Source organism: Mesoplodon densirostris, chromosome 19 (assembly GCF_025265405.1).
Source record: "Mesoplodon densirostris isolate mMesDen1 chromosome 19, mMesDen1 primary haplotype, whole genome shotgun sequence".
In the NCBI taxonomy this organism is placed as follows: Eukaryota; Metazoa; Chordata; class Mammalia; order Artiodactyla; family Ziphiidae; genus Mesoplodon; species Mesoplodon densirostris.
In genome coordinates, this window is record NC_082679.1 from 22112119 (window position 1) to 22135252 (window position 23134).

The window sequence follows — 23134 nt, forward strand, 5'->3', positions numbered from 1 at the left end:
TATGTGGAAGAACATTGCCAGCAGTTGAGTGGTGTGGTCTGCTTTGAAATATATTCAGTTTTCTTAGGATGGACATATGTCTACTTCAAAGTTACTATTTCTTTCTAGTAATGCTGTCTACAGTAATATATTTGCTTTTGCCAAGTTAAGAAAACAATGACATCCCTCCCAGGTTCTGAAACAATTACCAGCATAAAAATACATTAAAATTGGGCTTCCCTGGTGGCGCAGTGGTTGAGAGTCCGCCTGCCAGTGCAGGGGCCGCGGATTCGTGCCCCGGTCCGGGAGGATCCCACATGCCGCGGAGCGGCTGGGCCCGTGAGCCATGGCTGCTGAGCCTGCGCGTCCGGAGCCTGTGCTCCGCAACGGGAGAGGCCACAACAGTGAGAGGCCTGCGTACCGCAAAAAAAAAAAAAAAAAAAAAAAAAAAGAAAAAAAATACATTAAAATTTTTCGCTGATACTTAAGGAAACCAGTACTAGCTAGCATTCCTACTGAGGCTAGTATTCAAAGAGAGGCATGACAAAACCATTAATCTGGAAGAAACCGGGTTGGAAAGATGGAGAGAAAGAACTCAAGAGGACTACTTAAGCTGTTGCTTTCTTTACATGTCCCCAAATATGATAATAACCATATAAGCTCCCAAAATAAGTGCAATTTTATGCAAACTTCCTAGTATGCCTAGTATGAGGTAAATTTTTACTTTATTTTATAGTATATTTTTATTTTTTATTTTGGTAAAATGTCCCATAATGTAAAATTTACCATTTTAACCATTTTTAAGTGTATCATTTATTGGTATTAAGTACATTCACAATGTTGAGCAACCATTACCATTATCCATTTTAAGACCTTTCTTATTATCCCCAACAGAAACTGTACTCACTAAACAATAACCCCTTATTTCTCCCCTCCCCTTAGCCTCTGGTTAACTCTATTCTGTTTTCTGGGTTTATAATTTGCCTATTCTAACTACCTCATATAAGTGGAATCATACAATAGTTGTACTTTTGTGTCTGGCTTCTTTCACTTAACATAGTGTTTTCAAAAAGTGTATCCATGTTATAGCATGTAGCAGCATTTCATTCCTTTTTAAAGCCATACAATGTATAGTGATTTTTAGTTGCAAAACACTTTTAGTACATTGTGTTTCTATTATATTAATGATATCTAGCATATATCACTACCATATTACCTTCAGTAGATGCCCAGTAATGTGTACTATGAGTGAGCCATAATTTCATTCAGTCAAAACCCATTGATAAACATTTATTAAGTTCCAAACAGTTTTATGATTTCAAGAAATGTGGTAATGGACATAGAGGTTCATGTCTTTATGTGCTGGAGCTTTTACTTTTGATGGAAGAATTCTTGGAGTGGCATGGAATGGTATTGTTAGGTCAGAGATTATGCAGAAACATTTATCATTTGAATACATACATTGACTATAAAAACCATCAACTTCTTCAACAGATAATATTCCTGTATTTTATGTAACCATTTATGACTATCTTAAAAATGAATGCAAGTAATATAAGGGAATCCACTTAATGTGATTTGAGCAAGGAAACATTCTCACTTTTTTCATTTCTAGTTCATGGAAGAAAATTCCTATACACAAGTATTGAAATATTTCAAGTCTCTGGATCACACATTTCATCATTTCAAAAATATTACAGAGTACATCACGGATGTCAGTCAAGTCTTGTAACAACAGTGTAGAAAACTAGTAACATTTATAGCTAGTTTTTTTTTAAGCTTCAGCAATGGATCATTTCTATCCAGCCTAATCTGAAATTTTAATTAGATTAATTTTTAAAATAAAAAAAAGATTAATTTTTAATCTAAAACTATTTTTAGTTCATATTTATGTACCTGCAATATGGTAAATCTTTTATCTTGTTGTTTTTTTTTCTTAGTTTCTCTTTAGAGTATCTTTTAAAATTTATTTTTAAACAGAATAATTAAAGCCCAAAGATGAGAATGTCTCATTTAAGCTAAACTAAAGAATGTTGGAATAGCTGAAGTATGAACACAATTGGCAAAACTTTTCACTACCCTCCTTAGAAGAAGACTGTTTTGATTTACATGGTCCAAGAAAGGAGAAACAGATAACTTGCTGGGGATTGCATCCTGCGTTACTTAAATTAGACATTAACAGGCTAAAAGGGCAAGGATGAAGCAACATGTTTATAACATATTTTTGAAAAGCTACTTAAAGGTGAAGGGTTGCAAGAACACAGACAGACACACCCTCGACATTTCACAACAATATTTTAAGATATGCCTTTTCTTTGGTTGATAGGGATGGAGGGACCTATTAATAAACATTTCTCCTATTTAATTTTGTCTTGATTGCTGTCTAATCAAACCCTCATTAAAAAACAGACATAAAACAAATAAGCATTCTGACTTTTGCCTGAATAAGCAACAACAAACTCACATCTTAAACAATGGACTGCAATTGCTATGAGACTGAGGATGCTTGGTCATTGCAACAGTAGCAGCAACACAACCTGCTTTGTTCCTTCTGTTGTATACTGCAGAATCTGAGTATATATAGAGAAGTCAGTGATACCTTTAGTGCCATTTCTTACACTCCTCTCCATGATCTTTCACACTCAGGTTCTCTGGTAATCTTAATGTAGTGAAAAACAACCAGGATGCTAATACCCTCTATCCATTCACAAAACTTAATGCTTCTGAGACTTGCAGAAATAATGTTGAATCTGAATTGGTGGTACCCAATAGAGTCACTAAGAATAATCCGTCAGACTCACCAAATCCAAATTCAGATTTAAAGGCCATCAAATTTTAAATATAATGAAGATTTTAAGATTTCAATATTTATTATATATGGTCATATGTAAAAATTTAGAAATGTAAAATTATATGTTTAGCTTTTTAATTATAAGCTATATTCACTGGAGAATTAATGCATTTTTAAAAGGATTCATTCTGAAAAGATTACATTAGCACTTTTTTTAAACCACTACCCTCAAAAATAAATTGTGACAAATCATTGTTCACCCAAGTTTATGTCTCATCTCAAGGAAGTGAGTTGTTCTTGGGGAAATTGCTTTCATCTAATTTGTGCCTTCCTGCAGTGGATCAAGCTGAAATGAAATGGGGCTGACATTCTTAACTATTATTACGTGCCCACATTTACCAGAATTACCTAATGATCAGTACCGAAGAGTTTTATAATAAATAAATATGTATGTACCGAGAGTCTCCACTGATAAAAGTTAGTTGCGACATGGCTGGTGATCCTGTAGAAGAGATATCTAGATTATATTTCTTGCATCATCTCCATAGGAGAAAGCAATCCAGGATTGCAAAGCAAGGCATGAGACAGTAGCATTTGGTGTATTTTATAAATGTTTAGATTTCTAGGGAGCTCATTGGTATTATATATTATGGTAAGCACTCAAATGTAAACTGTGACTTTAAAATAGTAAAATATTGGGGAGGGTGGGAGGGAGGGAGATGCATGAATGAAGGGATGTGGGAACAGATGTATACGTATGGCTGATTCACTTTGTTATAAATCAGAAACTAATAAAAAAAGGGGAAAAAATAGTAAAATATCAAGAACGTAAAAATTTCTGCAACTTAAATGGTCAGTTTGGTATTTGGCTTTATTATAAGCGTTTTCAAGATATTTATTAAACAACCAAATGAACCAATACCAGTTAATTTTGAAAACTGCCTTCTTAATACAAAAGAATTGGTATTCTACACAAGTTACTTGTGATTATTTTTGTAGGTGTGGTGGGAATGAATTATGGATGGCACTACCCTTTCTCCTGTTTCTTGTCTGAGGTTTTGGTAAGGTGCAATTTAGAGGTGATGGACCTTAAAGTTTGAGCAGTTCAAGACACTCAACCAGTAAGTCAGAATGAGAAAGACAAATACAGTATGCTAACACATATATATGGAATCTAAGAAAAAAAAATGTCATGAAGAACTTAGGGGTAAGATGGGAATAAAGACACAGACCTACTAGAGAATGGCCTTGAGGATATGGAGAGGGAGAAGGGTAAGCTGTGACAAAGTGAGAGAGTGGCATGGACATATATACACTACCAAACTTAAAGTAGATAGCTAGTGGGAAGCAGCCGCATAGCACAGGGAGATCAGCTCAGTGCTTTGTGACCACCTAGAGGGGTGGGAAAACGAGGGTGGGAGGGAGGGAGATGCAAGAGGGAAGAGATATGGGAACATATGTATAACTGATTCATTTTGTTATAAAGCAGAAACTGACACACCATTGTAAAGCAATTGTATTCCAACAAAGATTAAAAAAAACAGTGAGTAGAATTCAAATAAGTACTAGTAGATATAAAAATAATAAAAAAGAAATTTTGGCAGTAAAAAAATAAATAAATAAACACACTCAACCAAGCACAGTCCATTTTCCCAGGACAAGAAAACATATGACATTACTCTTCTTTTTTCAACCACAATGGATTTGAACTTTTAGAAAATTGAAAATGCAAGATACAGATTTTATTTTTTTTTAAGTTATTTATTTATTTATTTATTTCCGGTGGTGTTGGTTCTTCGTTGCTCTTCATGGGCTTTGTCTAGTTGCGGGGAGTGGGGGCTGCTCTTTGTTGTGGAACGCGGGCTTCACATTGCAGTGGCTACTCTTGTTGCAGAGCACGGGCTCTAGGGCACACCAGCTTCAGTAGTTGCGACGCACGGGCTCAGTAGTTGTGGCTTGCGGGCTCTAGAGCACAGGGTCAGTAGTTGTGGCGCATGGGCTTAGTTGCTTTGCGGCATGTGGGATCTTCCCAGACCAGGGTTCGAACCCGTGTCTCCTGCATTGGCAGGTAGATTCTTAACCACTGCGCCACCAGGGAAGCCCAAGATACAGATTTTAATAAGAAAATATTAGTCAACAATTCTCTTATCTCTATGTCTTTTTCTATCTCATTGATTGTGAAGAATACAATCATAGAGAAAGCAAAATCTACATCAGTTGAAAATTTTTTCCACCTGCATGCATGTTATAGTGGATGTGTAACATCTTCACAGGGTTTGTGAAATCACTATTTCACCACAAAAATTAAATATGACACTAAAATGATCTGACACAAATTAGTCCATTGAATAAGGGGAGGAGGATTGGCATCTTGGTTATTGTTTAGAAGAAAAAAAATCATTAACCTGTTAGGCAAAATACTTGTCTTTAAAATATCCCTTAATAAATATAATAGAAAATGAAATAAAATGAAAGTACAGTGTTATGAAAGGAAAGCAATTGGGTTGATCTCAAAGTGAGTATAAAAATCAATGTTTTTTGTTTAGTTTGTTAATAATTTTATTCTTAGAGCTCTCAGGGAGCTAGCTTTTGGTCATTTTTAAGATGAATCAAAAAGTTCTAAACATTATTTTTAAGGTATGCAGATCACTAGGCCCTCCTCCCCTCCTTTCTCTGTTTCTTTTAATCTTTTAATTTATTTTGGGGAGTTTTGGCTACCATTTATGTTCTAATCATGTTTTTCAGGAAGTGAATTTGAACTTTGAACCTCACCTAGTTTGAATCCTACCTCTATTGTTTTCTATCTCTGATTTAGGGTAAGTTACTTAACCACTGTGAATTGTTTCTGGATATTTAAAACAGGAAAATCACAGGGTTGTTGCGAAGATTAAAGAAGATAACATAAAAGGGAACTTATTGCAGTGTTTGAGACATAGTAAGGGTTAGTAAATATTTCCAGTTTTTAGCTTTCAAGTTCTCGTGAGCAGTTTACAATGAGATCTCATTACCACATTTACAATTTATGAGATTTTCCCTAAAATTATGAACCTTTTCCTACCCCTCTCCATTTTAAAGCAAACCTTGAAATGACTGAACCTCATAGGAAATTGTCTCAATGCAGGTAATCCCAGTAGCAGGAGAGGTTGAAGCTACCACAATGCAAAGTTGTCAGGCTCTGATCTGGCAGTAGCTGTGGGAATTAGTCTTAGCTTCTATTTTTAACTCTGCAAGGAGTTGATTGGATGACCTGGGAAAACTCAGTTGGCATCTTATTTTCTTTCTGAATTTCTTTCTGCATCTTATTTTCTTTCTGAATTGTACCATTTGTCTAATCGCTCTTTTCACTGACTCATTATCAGAAATGATATCAAGGTTGTTGAATAAGGGTGTTGATTTCAGAAGTAATGTTATAGAAAATGGGAATTGTTCCCTTTCTTAAAAGCAATAGTTGACAATTTTATTTTATTTTTTTCTGATACAGTATTGAAGTTCCTGGGAGAGGGCAACTTTAATTTATAAAGAGTTGTTAACATTCACTTCCTCTAACAAAAGCCGTTAAAGGTAATACTACTAATTATCTGCCTTGTACCCCAATCTTTTTTTTTAATATGTAACTGTTGAAGTTTTTTAATGTTAATCAATATCATTAAGTTGTCCAAAAAGGAAAATTAATCTGTTACTCCATTGTACATCATATACAAAGGAATCTTCTTGGTATATGATATCTTTCTATTTGACTGAATCTCAATGAATTTAGAGAGTACATGTAAGAATTTTAATATTCAGAGTCTTATTCATAAAAGTGCACTACTGAGTAGATTCAATCACTAGCAACACCTTTAAACTGAAATCAAAAATAGAGCCTCAATTAACGTGAAAACTTTAGTACCAGAAACACCTGCCTATAAAAACTGCACTGTTAGTACACAGGCGAGCTTTAGTATGATAACAACTTTGTTGGGCTTTAAAAAGCACATAATTTTACATTTTTTTCTTATTTGACTTTTTATCATTATGTGGACCATTTAGGTCTAAGGAAACAAGTACAAAAACTGCCTAAAGCCTTCCATTTAATATGTAAGCCATGGTTGTCCACAAGAGAGAATTTTGTGGTGATCAACAACTCTAGCCAAATCGACAATAATTTATTTCAGTTGGTAGAGTCTAATCATGTGTACCTAACTATGTTCTTTTAAGTAAAAAGTGTGAAACATTTTTAGTAGTAAGTTTGTCCTGAATTTCCAAATCAATATTTTTAATCCCTATTTGAATACTGAATTCATTAGCTATTCACCAAAGGCTTGAGGCATAGATTTTGGGCATAGTCTGCTTCTAAGATGAGATGTAGCAAACAGTCTAAATTCCTGTTTGGAATATACATGTGCATACACGTATACACATATATTATACAAAAATTTATATACAGACATTCACCGAATTACAATGATTCTACTTAGTGATTTTTCAACTTTACCATGGTGCGAAAGTGATACTCGTTTAGTAGAAACTATAGTTTGAATTTTTTCAAAGTATACTTTGAATTTAGAGTAGAAACTATACTTTTCCCAGACTACTGATATGCAGCATGATGCTCTCTTGTGATGCTGGGCAGCAGCAGCAAGCCACTCCTCCCACTCAGCGACTCAATCACAACTGACACACTTACAACCGGTCTGGTTTTCACCTTCAGTACAGTATTCAATAAAACAAATGAGATATTCAACAGATTATTATAAAATAGGCTTTGTGTTAGATGATTTTGCCCAACTTTAGGCTAATGTGAGTGTTCTGAGCACATTTAAGGTAGACTAGGCTAAACTATGACGGTTGGTAGATTGGGTGTAGTATAAGCATTTACAATTTATGATATTTTCAATTGATGATGGGTTTATCAGGATGCAATGCCATAGTAAGTTAAGGAAGATCTGTATTTTATGTGTATTATATATGTTAATTATATTTAGCCAATTATGTGTATAAAAATATATATGCATATATATGCATGTATATATGTCTGTTTTCATGAACATTTGCCTTCTATTTCAAATATTTGATTATATTTATTTATTTTTTATTTTTATTTTTTTATTTGATTATATTTAAAATAAACAGACAAGTTCTTGGAGAAGCATTTGAAGAATCTTTGTTTCCAGAGTCAAGTTTTGCAAAGAAAACTTATTTTTTCACTGGCTGTTTATTTTTCAATAGTTAAAAAATATTTTTAAAATTTCACAGTGATTCTTTAATATATGAATATGAATATGTATTTACTTCAGGTGCTATATATGTTATTTATACATATGTGTATTTATATATATTTAAATGTTTTTAAACCTGATCGTACTGGGTTATGACTACTATCCAATTATGTGAGAATAGTGATATTGTTGCCTTTCAGCTTGGAACATGCTTCTGTTTCATTTGATTATATTTTATCCATTAAGTGCTCTGGCCTTCCATTAGCTCTTTTGCTTTGAGGAATACATTTTATAGTGCATTAGAAATATTCTTCTATTTTTCATGCCATAATTTTCTGGTGTCTCACAAAATCCTAATTTGGAATGTTCTGACTTGAATAGTGTTTCAGAATAGAGACTTGTCCCTTTTGGAATCATCAGATCTGTTGGTTAGGTACAGTATTTCTTATTTTTTCTATTGGGGAAAGGGAGGAAGGAAACCGCACTATGGAACTTTCCAGTTTTTTTTTTTTTCTTACGCTTATACCAAAAAAATGCACTCTTCTAGTAAAACTAGAAACATGAGAGTGGCAGTTACATAGTTCCAAATTAGGACAACCTAATATACTGTAATTTTTTCAAGTAAGAGAATAACCCAGGTAGTATACTATTAACTAGATTTTTTAAAATAGCCATTTGTTGCTTAATAATTCTATTCTTTTTCCATTGTTAGTTTCATAACATTTTTACACAAAGGTTTATATTAACAAATGCCATCAGTTGTATTGTTGGTTTCCTCCTGCTTTCTGATGAGTTCTATAATATAAAAATGCTTAAAGTCCAGACTTCTCAACTAGAAAACATAAGCACAGTAAAAGCAGTGTTTTTGTTTTGTTTTGTTTTGTTTTTGCGGTATGTGAGCCTCTCACTGTTGTGGCCTCTCCCGTTGCGGAGCACAGGATCCGGATGCACAGGCTCAGCGGCCATGGCTCACAGGCCCAGCCACTCCGCGGCATGTGGGATCTTCCCGGACTGGGGCACGAACCCGTGTCCCCTGCATCGGCAGGCAGACTCTCAACCACTGCGCCACCAGGGAAGCCCAAAAGCAGTGTTTTTTAAATTAATTCTGGAATATATTTCTCTTGATGGTAAAGACATATAAGATTACAGATATGTATGTTTGGATGCTTTATAAATAAAAATAATATGATTAATCATGTATTAATTTATACTACCAGAAATTCCCTCTAAATCCTTTCTAGGACACAAATATTTATGACATTTCTATATTGTTCTCATTTTATTATTTTAATGAAATATTATACAGGTAGTATTTCATAAAAACACTGCATCTATTGTAATACTAGTTTAGGAATTTTAATTTGGTATGTAAATATACTAACTTCTGTTGAAATTGCTATAGCTTAGGGTCAAAATTAATTTGAAGGTTATTATTCTGGTTTTTATTAGCTGCTGTCTCAAATTAATTATAAAGACAAAAATATCCCTGGCTTCGAGTTTCTGCACTATTAATGACATATCGAGGTGTCTCTTGGATATCAATAAATGATATATTTTAGAGCATAACTTATGAAATGACTTGCCGGTTGGCAGACCACCTTTGACGATAAAATATATTTGATAGTCTACCTTTGCAAATTCATTGTACCACAAAAATGTGATCTTGGTAATTGACATATGACTATTAAGCTTCAATCATTCTCCATAATATTCCTATTAGCAATTATTAATAGAATAAAGGGGAGACAACAATTCTATAGTATTTATTCAGATTTTTATTTAAACTCAAGTATAATCTATATTTCTATAGTGCTTATTTTATCGAACACCTCACTTAAGTAGAAGGAAGTGTTCTAGAGGTTTGTTATCAGCTTTTAAATGAAGTAATCTTTAACTATCTTTTATTTAAAAATACTAAAAAAAGTTTCATGGTCTTTAATTAAATATAAATATTGGAATTGTCTATGAAACTTTTGAAATGGTCAAACACATAAAAACATAGGGATATCCTTTAAAGCTGGGGTCCCCAACCCCTTGGCTGTGTTAGGAACTGGGCCGCACAGCAAGAGGTGGGCGGCGGGCGGGCAAGCGAAGTTTCATCTGCTGCTCCCCATGGCTCGCCATCGCTTGCATTATAGCCTGAACCAACTATCCTCCCCCGCCCACCCTGTTGGTGGAAAAATTGTCTTCCTCGAAACCGGTCCCTAGCTCCAAAACAGTTGGGGATCACTGCTTTAAAGCATATGAATTTCTAATATATTTATTTAGGTTATATATGCTGAACTTTTTTTACATAATAGCTCATAGGTAACCTTCACTATTAAGTATTTTATGATGCTTAGAATCGGAAACAATACAGAAACTAACAAATTAAAATTGTTTTTTGTAAAATGTCAAGTGAGAAGAGAAGAATGTTAAATAATAAATACAGCATATTCACAACTTGGTTTTGAATATCACACACATAGAGAAAAAAGACCCAAAGAAAATTTAAAAAATTATTTATCAGTGGTTAACTCAAGAAATAAGAGAGTCAGGGTGACCTTTACTTCCTCCCGTTCTCATTCTGTATTTCCAAATTCATTGCACTATGTATGTATTACTTTTAGAACTGCTTAAGAAGAAATGTGCCAGTTTGGATAATTTTTTTTTAACATCTAAACATTGCCGAGTGTTGTTAAAATGTTCAGTTTTTATGTAGCTTTCTGGAAGATCTAGCTGGCCATAAAAAACTGAATATATTAGAGGAGGGGGAGTTTTCCCTCATCTTGAAATAATAATGATAAATAATATTTTTAAAGCATTAAATAATTTTCAAAGCATTTTTATATACATTTTCTCCTCAGACCATCCTAACTCTCTAGAGTTGGTAGAAAAAGGATTATACTCATTTTGCCCAGGGTGGGGGTTGGAGAGTGGGAACTGAAATTCATGAAGTTTAGCAAATTGCCCATTTAAGCCATACACAGTTATTAAGTGGCAGGGCCAGAATTCTAACCTGTTTCATGCCATGGCCAATCTAGTGCTTTCCTCTATGCTCTAGGAACTGGACATATTTAAGAGGTAAGCACAAAAATGGAAATAGGTCTGAATCTTGCTCTAGTTACAAATTTGCCTATAGACCTCACTGGAGCCTGAACCAGGAAAATCTATATGAATTTCTTTCTTCAACCCAAAGAAATGGCCATGTTAAATAATTCCTAGGTTAAATTTTTAAAAACCTATACTGTCTGTTTTTTCACCATATTCCAGTTTGTGTATCTTGTGTCTATCAACTTCTCCAAAGAACCATGCTTCCTACCTAAAGGATTGCATTGCTTAATAAACAAACATTGACAATTCTGATGCTAACCTGAATTAAATAATATACCAATCATTTATGAGATCCGCCTTAGTATTTTTACGCTCCTGAAATATCATCTCTATAACCTGCTTTTTAAAATAGTCTGGCACCTACCGAGTACTCTTTCACTTCCTACAAGAAATCAAGAAAAAGAAAGCATTTGTGTTTTTAATTTTAGTGAAGGGTTCTTGATTTAAGAATTAGTTATTTAGTGTCATTTGAATTTCAAGTGTGCCTCAAGTACTTGAGGTTCTTTCTGTATGACTTCTCCAGAGTTTTCACATATATATCATCATTAATTTCATCTTTCACTTGGGATTAGTAAAAGAAAATTTTTATTTACTACTATTTCTTAGTTTTCTTCAGTGCAAATATTCAGTGCCTTGTCAAAAATAATATTATAGTCTTACACTGTTCATTGATAACAGATAATACCAAGAAATTGTGATTCTGGTTTTCAGTTAAAAAAACAAAATGAGAAACTAAAGAAATAATTACTATAACAATGTTTTTCTCCATTTAGCTAATCAGATATTCACATCAGTGAGTGTTAGATTTTGAGACTATGAATCCCAATACTAAATGTTTTATATATTCAGAGAAGTGAAAAATAATAATTATTATGCTTCCTCTGTGCTAAATACTGTTTTAAAACCAATTGGAATCCCCCCTCACAACAATCCTAAGAGGTAGGTACTCTTTGCACCTATTTTACAGCCTGACAAACTGAGGCACAGAATGATTAAATTATTCATGGTCACACAGCTAGTAAAGCACAGATACAGTACTTAAAATCAAGTCTGTTTTTGTGAGAGTCCACTTTCCCAACCCCTGTAATGAAAGCGTGTGATCCCTACTATTTGCTATATACCCATTTACTTGCTTTGTGGAAAGAAAGGGAGTGAGGGAAGAGGAGGGAAAGGGAGGGAGGGAAAGAGGAAAAGAAGGCGGAATGGAGGGAGGCAGGAGAATTGTCAAAATTCTGCCAGCTTGTTGATACTGTGTGTTATTTCTTATAATAAGGTTGAAATTAAGGACTTGTAGAGATTTACATAGAATAAATAATTTTAAATTTCTTTAAGGGAAGTCTCTGTTAATATTATCAGATGGGAGACAGCAAGTGAATTTCTGTTTAATTCTATTCATAATTAAAATGCTATAGCAGGCTCACATTTGGAACAAACACAGTTCTGGTAATTCTCATAGTAATAATTCTACCTTTTCTTAAATTTGTTATCATTTTTTTCACCCTCAACACTCTCAGCTTATTTAATTTTAGTACCTACTCTTTTTCAAAAGTCCATAAATTTTAGTTAGGCTTAAATCATAGGAAAATTGAAGAAAGTTTAGAGCTTGTAACAGAAGGAAACCACCCCCTTCCCACCCCGAGCCCAGCTCTGTCCATTTCTATCAGAGCTACTCCACCAAGAAAGGAGGAATTATTCTGATTGGTCAGATTTATGACACATTCTATTACATAGGGTGACTGTATTTGTTTAGAGGTACACAGCAACAGTTCCACATTTCTTCTTGCCCGTTGCCTGGTCCTGTGAAAGCAGGTAAGTGGAGTGAAGATCCTCAAAACCTAGACCTCAGTCTCTTGTTTCTGTTCCATCCCATTCACCAGGGTGAGCTTAATCCAGCAGAAGAGTGAGCTCTTCTGTGGCTGGATGTTTCCATGAAGATGAGTCAAGTTCCATTTTGAGCCTGGAAAATCTTGCATGCTGTCTCATCAACTTCTTCCTTTTCTCAGTATGTACTCAGAAAATGGTAACATGCCCCCAGTAAGCCTTTACCACAGCTCTGACTCAGGGTTATTAGGAAGTAATTCCAAATCTCAGACATGTTCTGTATTTTAATCAACAGATAATTTGTACTTATAGTTAACATTTACTCTGGATTATTCACGTGTTCGTATGCAGTTGGAACCTATTTCTGTCTTCATGTGCTTAAAGCTAGGATGAGTATGGATTTTAATCAAGATAATTTAGAAATTTTATTAAGTGTTTCTTATGTGGCAGGCACTGTTCTAGGTACTGGTGATAGAGTGTTAAACAAAGTGGTTACAATCCACACTCTAAGAAAGGGTACTTAACATGAAAATTGAAATAGGAAAGATGTACAGAAATCATACGCAAAAAACAAGAGTCAGTTTAATATGCATAGTTGGCATCTTGGGGATAGAAGAAATCTAACACAAGGAGTTTTACAAGACTGTTGATATTATAGTCACTTCAGTTGAACTTTGTTTTATTTAAAACAAGCAACTTTTTTTCAAACCAAGTAAAAAAATTATTGACAGTAATTGTGCAACTTTATAGCTCCTTATTTAGTAAAGAGAGGGTGCTTTGACTTATGATATGAGGCAATTTCAGTCTTTTGATAAACTAACCTTCAGCATTTTAGAAATTAAGCTTTTTCATTGATGGAAATTCTAATATTTGCCCATCACTTTTATTTCATGGCTCCGAAATTACATTAAATTTTCCAATTTTAAGTGGAAAACTGGCATATTATCTGTTGAAACTACAGTTCCAAGTTTTATCATAAGGTGAGTGAGAGGAATCCCCAGCTCAAAATCCTACCCAAACTTGAATTCTGAAAGTCTTATTTTGATTGATTAGTAGATGTTGGTATCACATTATTTGCAATGGCAGAGGACATTGTCAAGTTGTTATTAGCATTCATTGCAGCACCGGCTTCTGAGAATGTATTAGGTTTTTTTTTTTTTTTTTTTTTTTTTTTTTGCTGTACGTGAGCCTCTCACTGTTGTGGCCCCTCCCGTTGCGGAGCACAGGCTCCGGATGCGCAGGCCCAGCGGCCATGGCTCACGGGCCCAGCCGCTCCGGGGCACGTGGGATCCTCCCATACTGGGGCACGAACCTGCGTCCCCTGTATCGACAGGCGGACTCTCAACCACTGCACCACCAGGGAAACCCTGTAGTAGTTTTTTTTTAAACCACGTTTTCTCCTCTTGACCCATGACTCCAGCTCTAAAAATATCTTGACTCATTCATACATCATACATTCAAGAAATAATTACTGATCGCATATACTGTTCCAGATACCAGGCTGGTCAGTAGGGAGTCAAAATGACTAAGGCACAGGCTTGGCTGTCAAGGAGACCCCAATGTAGTGAACCTTTGCTCCTTACTCTTCAAGTGGCATTGATCCTGTGTAATCAGAAGTAATAGGGAATTAAGTAGCATTCATATTGTAATTAAATGTAGATTGAGCCAGATGATTTTCCAAAATCAGGTTTAATCAGAGATAGGGCAAGAGTGTTCTTTGGGATTTTTCCTTGATGAGCATTGTTAACTACCCTTGAGATGCAATAATAGAAGTCAGTGAGTAATTTATCAATTTGGTTTCCTATGGAAACCAAGATGAAGCACGTTTTCTCCTTTAGTCATTGACTTTCTACAGAGATAGGGAAGGCGCTTCAACTTGCCTGGACAAGAAATCACCAGTAAACAGCAGTGATGGTAGATGTGGGTTATTTACTACCATGGGGTTGAGAATATTAGTGAGCTGCATTTTGACCACTTGTCAAACATTTTGACATCTTGGAACAGAAAGTGTTATTTAAATATAAAAAGCATTGTCTGTTGAATTGCTGTTAGTCATCCCTATGAGGAAATGACCTATTAAGTAACAGATCGGGAATAAGATTGATTTCTGCTAAAGAGTGCTTAAAGTAGCTACATGTTTCAATTTGTGGGTTTTTTCCAACCATTTGTAAGTTACCACAGTAAAAACCCCATATAAAAAGCTATCTGAATTTACTTTCCAGCATTCTTTCCTGGGCTTTCTCTCTCTTTCCCCCTCTCCCTCTCTCTCAGATCAGAAGGAGAGCAATGGGTCTCAAGCTTTAGCGAGAATCAGAAGGCTTGTCAAAACAATGATTTCCGGAGCCTCAGCTGGGAATTTGCATTTCTAACAAGTTTCTAGGAGACACTTCTGCTGCTGTTACATATTTGATGAACCACTGCTCAAGTAAAAGGAATGGGAATTTAGGAAGTAGAAAGATCTAGAGCTATGAAAAGCTGAAGTCAGCTTCTGATCTTCTTCACCAAGCTGCCCAAGCTATTGGGAAGGTAATCACTACTGCCCCAGGGAAGCGTATTGAAAGTCACACCGATTAGAATGGGCATCATCAGAAAATCTACAAGCAACAAATGCTGGAGAGGGTGTGGAGAAAAGAGAACCCTCTTTCACTGTTGGTGGGAATGTAAATTGATACAACCACTATGGAGAACAGTATGGAGGTTCCTTAGAAAACTAAAAATAGAATTACCATATGACCCAGCAATCCCACTACTGGCACATACCCAGAGAAAACCATAACTCAAAAAGACACATGCACCCCAATGTTCATTGCAGCACTATTTACAATAGCCAGGTCATGGAAGCAACCTAAATGCCCATTGACGGATGGATAAAAAAGACGTAGTACATACATAAAATGGAATGAACTTGGGTCATTTGTAGAGACGTGGATGGACCTAGAGACTGTCATACAGAGTGAATAAGTCAGAAAGAGAAAAACAAATATTGTATATTAACACATATATGTAGAACCTAGAAAAATGGTACAGATGAACCGGTTTGCAAGGCAGAAATAGAGACATAGATGTAGAGAAGAAATGTATGGACACCATGGGGGGAAAGCGGGGCAAGGGTGGTGGTGGTGGGATGAATTGGGAGATTGGCATTGACATGTATATACTAATATGTATAAAATAGATAACTAATAAGAATTTGCTGTATAAATTAATTAATTAATTTAATTTAATTTTTTAAAAAAGTAATTGGCCCTCCTCTGAGTAAGTGGTTGGCTGAGGGCATCATGTAGAACACTCTTGACTGTCCTACTCTTAAGCCCAGGTTTGCAGTGAATGAGCCATTTAACCTCTCTTTACCCCAGTCTTTCTCAGATTCAAAATAGTAACGGTAATTTCCCTTCCCTCTTGTTAAAAAACAAGACAAAAAATATGCAAATCCTGATGGTGCTTTCCCTTTGTGGAAAGTTATTTGGATTTATCCATCTACTACTATGATGTAGTAAAGAAGAAATTTAGAAAAATTTCTCTCTGTCGATAAAGATTTTAGGCTTTTAAGCTTAACTCTTTAGCAAAAACTACCAAATGCCTATTCTCCACTGCCTGGGGCTAGACATTTCCTTGATTCTGTCTAAGAGGTGGGGAGCCACAAGGGAACAAGTACTTAAAGAGACTCTAAAAAGCCCTATCTTTTCTGCACCCCCTTCGCCACCACCAGCTCTCCAGTTTATCCACTGCTCTTCTCACTCTTTCCACACCAGGAACACCAGCCTCTTAGCTTATACTTTCAACACTCAACGTTCTCCCATCCAAAGGCCCTTGCGCTTACGATTTCATCTTCTGGAAATGTTCTACAAAAGTAATCCATACACATATAAATAGAATATGATAATAGAGGTTATGATAATAGATAGGATATGACTACCTTCAAGTCTCTGGTCAAATGTCACCACATCAGGGAGACCTTGATCATCCTATAAAAAACAGCTGTTGTGCATCCCCATGCAGGTGCACACATTAACCTACACATGTTCTATTCCATCTCTGATATATTTTTCTCCGTATGTTTGTTCCCATCTGCCAAACAATATATCAATATTTTGGTATTGGTTTATTTTCTGTCTCTTCCCTAGGTAGAATGCAAATTCCGTGCAGGTAGAGTCATGGTTTTTTCACTGCAGAACCTACAACAATCATTGGCACATAAGAGTCACTCAGTAAATATTTCTAGAGTGAAAAAAAGAAAGGTGATATATCCTTACCTTAGATTATCCACTGCACATTTTGGTATCCTTTACATTACTTGCTCAAATGATCTTACACTCCAGTCATACGTACCTATTGGCAGTTCTTTAGAGCCACCATTGCTCTTTATGCCCTCGTGTCTTTTTTAAAATTTTATTTTATTTTTTTAAACATTTTTATTGGAGTATAATTGCTTTACAATGGTGCGTTAGTTTCTGCTTTATAACAAAGTGAATCAGCTATACATATATCCCCATATCTCGTCCCTCTTGCATCTCCCTCCCACCCTCCCTATCCCACCCCTCTAGGTGGTCACAGGACATATATACACTCACTACCAAATGTGAAATAGATAGCTAGTGGGAAGCAGCCACATAGCACAGGGAGATCAGCTCTGTGGTTTGTGCCCTCTTGCGTTTTAAATCTTGCTGTAGCCTCTGCCTAGGATGTTCATTTCTGAAACTTTTTTGTTGTCTTTCACACTTCTACATTTCCTTCAAAACACAAATCAGGTATCCTGTTCTTCAAAAATATTTCATGATAAACTTGTTCTTTCTCTGTGTCTTCCTTCCCACCCTGGCACCCTCTCCTGGCACTTATCTACTCATTATGTTATACTATTCAGTCCAGTTGAAACTCCTCCCAGCTTTACCAGAGACCACTTGAAAGCAGGGACTTCTTCTGACATCAAAAGCACAAGCCCCAATGCCTGGCATATGACAGCTACTCATAAATGATCAATAAATCAACAACAGTCCATCTTATTCTTTCTTCTTATCATAAGAAGCTACTCTTCATTGCTTTAAACTTCTAAACTTGCCCTGAGGGATATAATAGTAATGAGTGTTCCTGAAAATCAAGAGAATAGACACTTATGATAAGTAGCTTGAAGATCAGCCAAGTGAAAACTGGAATAGCTCTCAAACAAGGAAGAGGAGTGAGGCATTCAAGCTCCTTTAGGAGTAGCAAGTAGCAGTGATGCTGGTGTTCACATTGCCATGAAGAAAACCACTGCCATGTGAAGCTCCTAACACGAGTAAATATGTAGTATCTCTGAGGTATGTGATAGTATGTGAGAGTAGATCATGACAACACTCTTCAGCAACCTTGTTTCTGGATTTTACCTCATCCAGCATCACTTGGTGTATGTTGAGATAATGCACAAATTTTACTAGGTAATTAGTCTAGGAATTATTCCTCTCGGGTAGAAAGATGCTATCTTACTCCAATCGTGTTGCTATAACAAAATACCACCAACTGGGTAGATTATAACAACAGCAATTATTGCTCACAGTTTTGGAGGCTGGGAAGTCCAAGACTGAGTTGCTAGCATGTTTGCCTTCTGGTGAGGACCTTCTTCCTGGTTCATAAGCTGACACCAACTCCCTGTGTCCTCACATGGTAGAAAAGGCAGGGGATCTCTCTGGAGCCTCTTATAAGGCATTAATTTCATTCATGATGGTTCCACTGTTATGACTCAAGCACTTCCCAAAGGTCCACCTACTAATACTATCACATTGGGCATTAGGGTTTCAACATAGGAATTACAACATAGGAATTCAATGTATAAAACATTCAGACCATAGCAGATACTTGGGAGTCGAAGCTTGTTCTAAACTTTATAGCTGGGAAGACTCTGTGAAGCTAGTATGTGTGGCTGAGTCATGCATGTTTGAAGATGATAAAAGACCCATCCCAGCAGAAAAATCCTACACACAACTGAGAAACCACTGGGCATTGTGAATTGAGTGTATGCCTTGGCAGAAGGCTGTTCCTCCTCACATCTGTGAATTATGCATGATATTGCAAGAGGACTTTTTAAATATGAGCAATTTGGAGCAAAAATGACAGAAAAGAGAAGTGCAAAGAAACAAGATGAGTGAGTATTGAAAGGCAGAAGTGGTATATTGGTAGGCCTGGAAATCAACTGTCAGTAATTTAAATTGATTAAGTGTAGCATAGAAAATGTACAAGAAAAGGTTGAGGGGATCAAATTAACAGGCAAAAGAAACAATTTTCTCAACAGTAACATTTTTGCTGTATCAAAGTGAAAGCAATCCATAAGAGATTGAGAAAATGAGTATATTTTCTCATTCCTTTGTCATGTGACAAAGGAATAAAATAATTCCTTTGTCACATGACTAGATCTAAGGTGAAAATTAGAACTTTATCTCAATATAAGGAGGCAGTCATTCTTAGGAAATAACATTTAAATTGAACAAGAAAAAGGAGATCAGAGGCATGAACCAAGAGATAAGACCTTGTCTCACTTATTCATAGACTATGGGGCCCAACTGTCGAACAATAATCAGTATCGAGGCTGCAGAGAACAAAGTTTTATTTGAGGTCTTAATAATTGCAGTCCTGGAGACACAGATTCAGGTAAAACCCAAAGATACTCTGTGGAAGAGAAAGAGCCAGGGATTTATAAAGATAAAAGGTACAAGGTTGTTAAAGCTGTCTGTCAGGAATTATGATTGACTCTGACGCAGGAAAGGAAATATTTGTCCTTAAGGGATTCTCCATCACAAGTTATTTTAGGTTAAGTGTCCGATAAGTATCTTGAGTTTCTGGAACGTGGGCAGATGCTCTGGATGCCTGTGTCAAAGCAATAGGTAGTCAAAGTTCAGATTTCATCTTGGCTGAGATGTGCCTAAGTCACACTTCCTCAGTGGCTTCCTCAGAGGCTCCATGTGAGAGAGCTCTCCCCACCAGTAATGACTCCATTTCTGTTTTCCTTTCACACAACTTACCTTCACTCCTCAGATGTGTTGGGAACTGATAAGCATATTCTCACCATAGTACTTGTTGTCACTCACTTGCATTAAAGTGGACCATAGCCAACATCAATAACTGATTATTGAGTTATATTGTATTTTTCTCAAATTCAGAGTTATTTATTTTAAAGCATCAGTAAGCAAACTATGGCCTACAGGTGAAATCTATTCTTGAGCTAAGAATGGTTATTACATTTTGAAAAGGTTGTAAGAAAAGAAAAAGAAAAAAGGAAAAAAAAAAAGACTATGTGTTACAGACCTATGTAGCTCATAAAAGACAAAAATATTTATTACCTGGAGGACTTAAATTTAAGGGGATAAAGTTGATATTCACATTCATTATATATATATATATATATATATATGAATATAACAAATATATTATGAATAACAACTGAATATAATAAATGTATATAATGAATGCGAAGGTTTATTTGTCTTACACTTTGTAGGATTTCACACCCTAAAGCGTGGATTTCTAGATAAGAGAAAGAGAAGATACATATTTACCAGTTCATAGTTTATTGAGGACAAAAAGGAAGAGGATTGAGGCAAGTTCACTTCATTTTTGCAATGACAACATTACAGAGGAAAATGAAGTAAAAAATGTGAAACAGAAGCCTGATTGTGGAAGATGCATGAAGGGAATGAATAAGGCAATGAAAGGGGATAAACTACTTTGAGAGCTCTGATGCCAGGAGGAAAGTGGAAAGTAGTCATGTATGTCCCTGCAGGTATTTGTAGATTGTCTTCCACTCTGAGATTTCTCTGCTGCTGCCCCTCCCCTAAACAAGTGTCAGAGAGGATTGGAGCTCTGTCTTCACAGCGCTTGCTGACTTTTCAAGAGAAACATTGTACAGATAGACCCACAGACATACTTAAATAGATATCCGCAGCTCTGTTGGATGTGTAGTATTTAGCTTCTTCGGTCTGTGTGTGAAACACTTCTAACATGCTTCCCCTACTCCAATGCCCACAGGGCCACCAGTTTTCAACCTGTTTTCTCTGTCCTGTTAAACACACCTCTTTTTCTAGCAGCTGAATGGGAAGGAGGACCCCCCTTTCAGTTGTTATCTTCCTCGAAACTGTTCATTCTAAACGAATTCTCACATTTCCCTTCTGAATCTATCTACCGTCTCCCTCTATGTCCAAAGTCCTCCTGATAGACAAATTTATTGAGTGCTCAAATGTATACCAATTACCGTTTGTCAGTGGCATTTAACCCTCACAAACATTATCCACATTACACAGTTAAATATTGAGGCTTAGAGAAATTAAGAAACTTGCCAAAAGTTGCACACTTAACAAGTGACATGTCTAGGGTTCAGGCACAAAAGATTTGAGCCCAGAGGCCATGCTCTTAACCATGAAGTTAAACCCTCTAAACAGGAAGAAGTTAACACCTGATCAAGGGAAATGGAGGGTCCATACTAGCTCCCTTATTTATACCAGCCGCCAGAGGGGAAGGTTTAACAGAGAAGTGTTCCCATTTAATTTTTCTATTTCTTTAACCATTGAATTAAACAATAACACATCCTCCTTAAATGTAATCTCTCTTTGATTCAAGCTTTCTGATTATTTCAGAAACTTCAGTGAATAGTTTATATCTTCATAATTTTTTTCTTTAATTTCAGAACTTTGTGAGAAGGATAAATGCTATTTTCTTTTAAGTGATTAGATAATTTTGTAATTTTCTATGCTAAAAAGTATACTTATCGTATAGTATATATAAAATTATATGTATGTATGTATGTATTTATTTATTTAATTTTTTTTTCCCCTTTTGCAGTACACGGGCCTCCCACTGTTGTGGCCTCTCCCGTTGCGGAGCACAGGCTCCGGACGCGCAGGCTCAGTGGCCATGGCTCACAGGCCCAGCCGCTCCGCGGCATGTGGGATCTTCCCGGACCGGGGCACGAACCTGTGTCCCCTGCATCGGCAGGCGGACTCTCAACCACTGCGCCACCAGGGAAGCCCCTCTATGTATTTAATGTGTACTTTTGTTAAAGCATTGTAAAATAACAACTGAATTGTACTCAAATAAATACATCATTTTCCTCAACATTGACTTAATGTGCACTATAGTTCATATTTTTTTCTGATTAGTTCAGAATTATCAAATTAGAGAATTATTGTTTTGAGACTGGTTTTTACTAACTCTAACTTCCATGTTCCTAATTTCCATGTTCCTAATGAATAAACTAAGCTTTATTTATCCTTAATATTTTCTGACCTCTTCACTTCAATTGAAATCTGGATTGTTTCAAATGATTCCCCTACCATCTCCACCACAAATTTAGCTTTCTCTTTCTCTAGTATAAGAAGAGCCAGCCTGTTTCTTACATTTATGCCACTTTTTGATTATTATTCTATAATCTCTGTATTCCCCTAATTTTAACTTACTGTCAGGAAGTAAAGTTTGCCCTCTCTCTATTCAAACCACTCCTGTATCCTCCAGAACCAGTGCCCACTTCTACTTTCCTGAACAAGGTCAACTACACTTCACCAAGCTTCCCATTTTTTAATTTTAATTAATTAATTAAAATTAATTTTATTGAAGTATAGTTGATTTACAGTGTGTTAGTTTTAGGTGTGCAGCAAAGTGATTCAGTTATACATATACATATATCTATTCTTTTTCAGATTCTTTGCTCATATAGGTTCTCATAGACCAAGCTTACCAATTTTATAGTTTCATTGCCTGTCTTCATCTATGCCATGACCTCATTTCTCATTCACATGTCAAAATTAAACTTTCAGAACTCTATTGCAACAATGATCAGTGGTCTAATGAACTTGTATAAGATGACCAGAAGTTGAAGTATTGTAAGCATTAGTAATATAAAAGTCCAACTACTGTCTGTTCTACAAATGAATATATGTTTAATACTAAATATATGTTTAATACTAAAAGTTTCACCATGGTAGTGTGAGTCTTTCCAAAATTTATTACATTCCTATTATATGCCAAGCACTGACTTACTCTTTGATTTCATTTTTCCCCCAATTTTGTTTTCCAAACACAGAATGACAACTTGGTGAAAAAAACCCTGTGGTATATACCAAATACCAAGATGTGCATCCTCTGCCCATCCTCATTTCTGTATTCCCACTCATCCCATCATAATTAGATTCTGCCACTTTTCTCCTGAGCCCTATAATAGTCTCATGTCTACTCACTTCCCATCTCTTCCCCGTCTTTTAATCTCAAATGCAGTTCATACATACAGAACGTCACC

At 35.7% G+C, this 23134-nt stretch overlaps 1 long non-coding RNA gene across 1 annotated transcript in view; it reads left to right on the forward strand.

Moving 5' to 3' along the window:
• LOC132480674 (uncharacterized) overlaps positions 1-21957 on the forward strand; it is a 37420-nt gene extending 15463 nt beyond the window's left edge. Inside the window, exons 2-3 of the long non-coding RNA XR_009530670.1 lie at positions 12939-13063; positions 21685-21957. This is a non-coding gene — a long non-coding RNA (uncharacterized LOC132480674). The remainder of the gene's footprint in view (positions 1-12938; positions 13064-21684) is intronic.
• The last annotated feature ends 1177 nt before the right edge of the window (positions 21958-23134 follow it).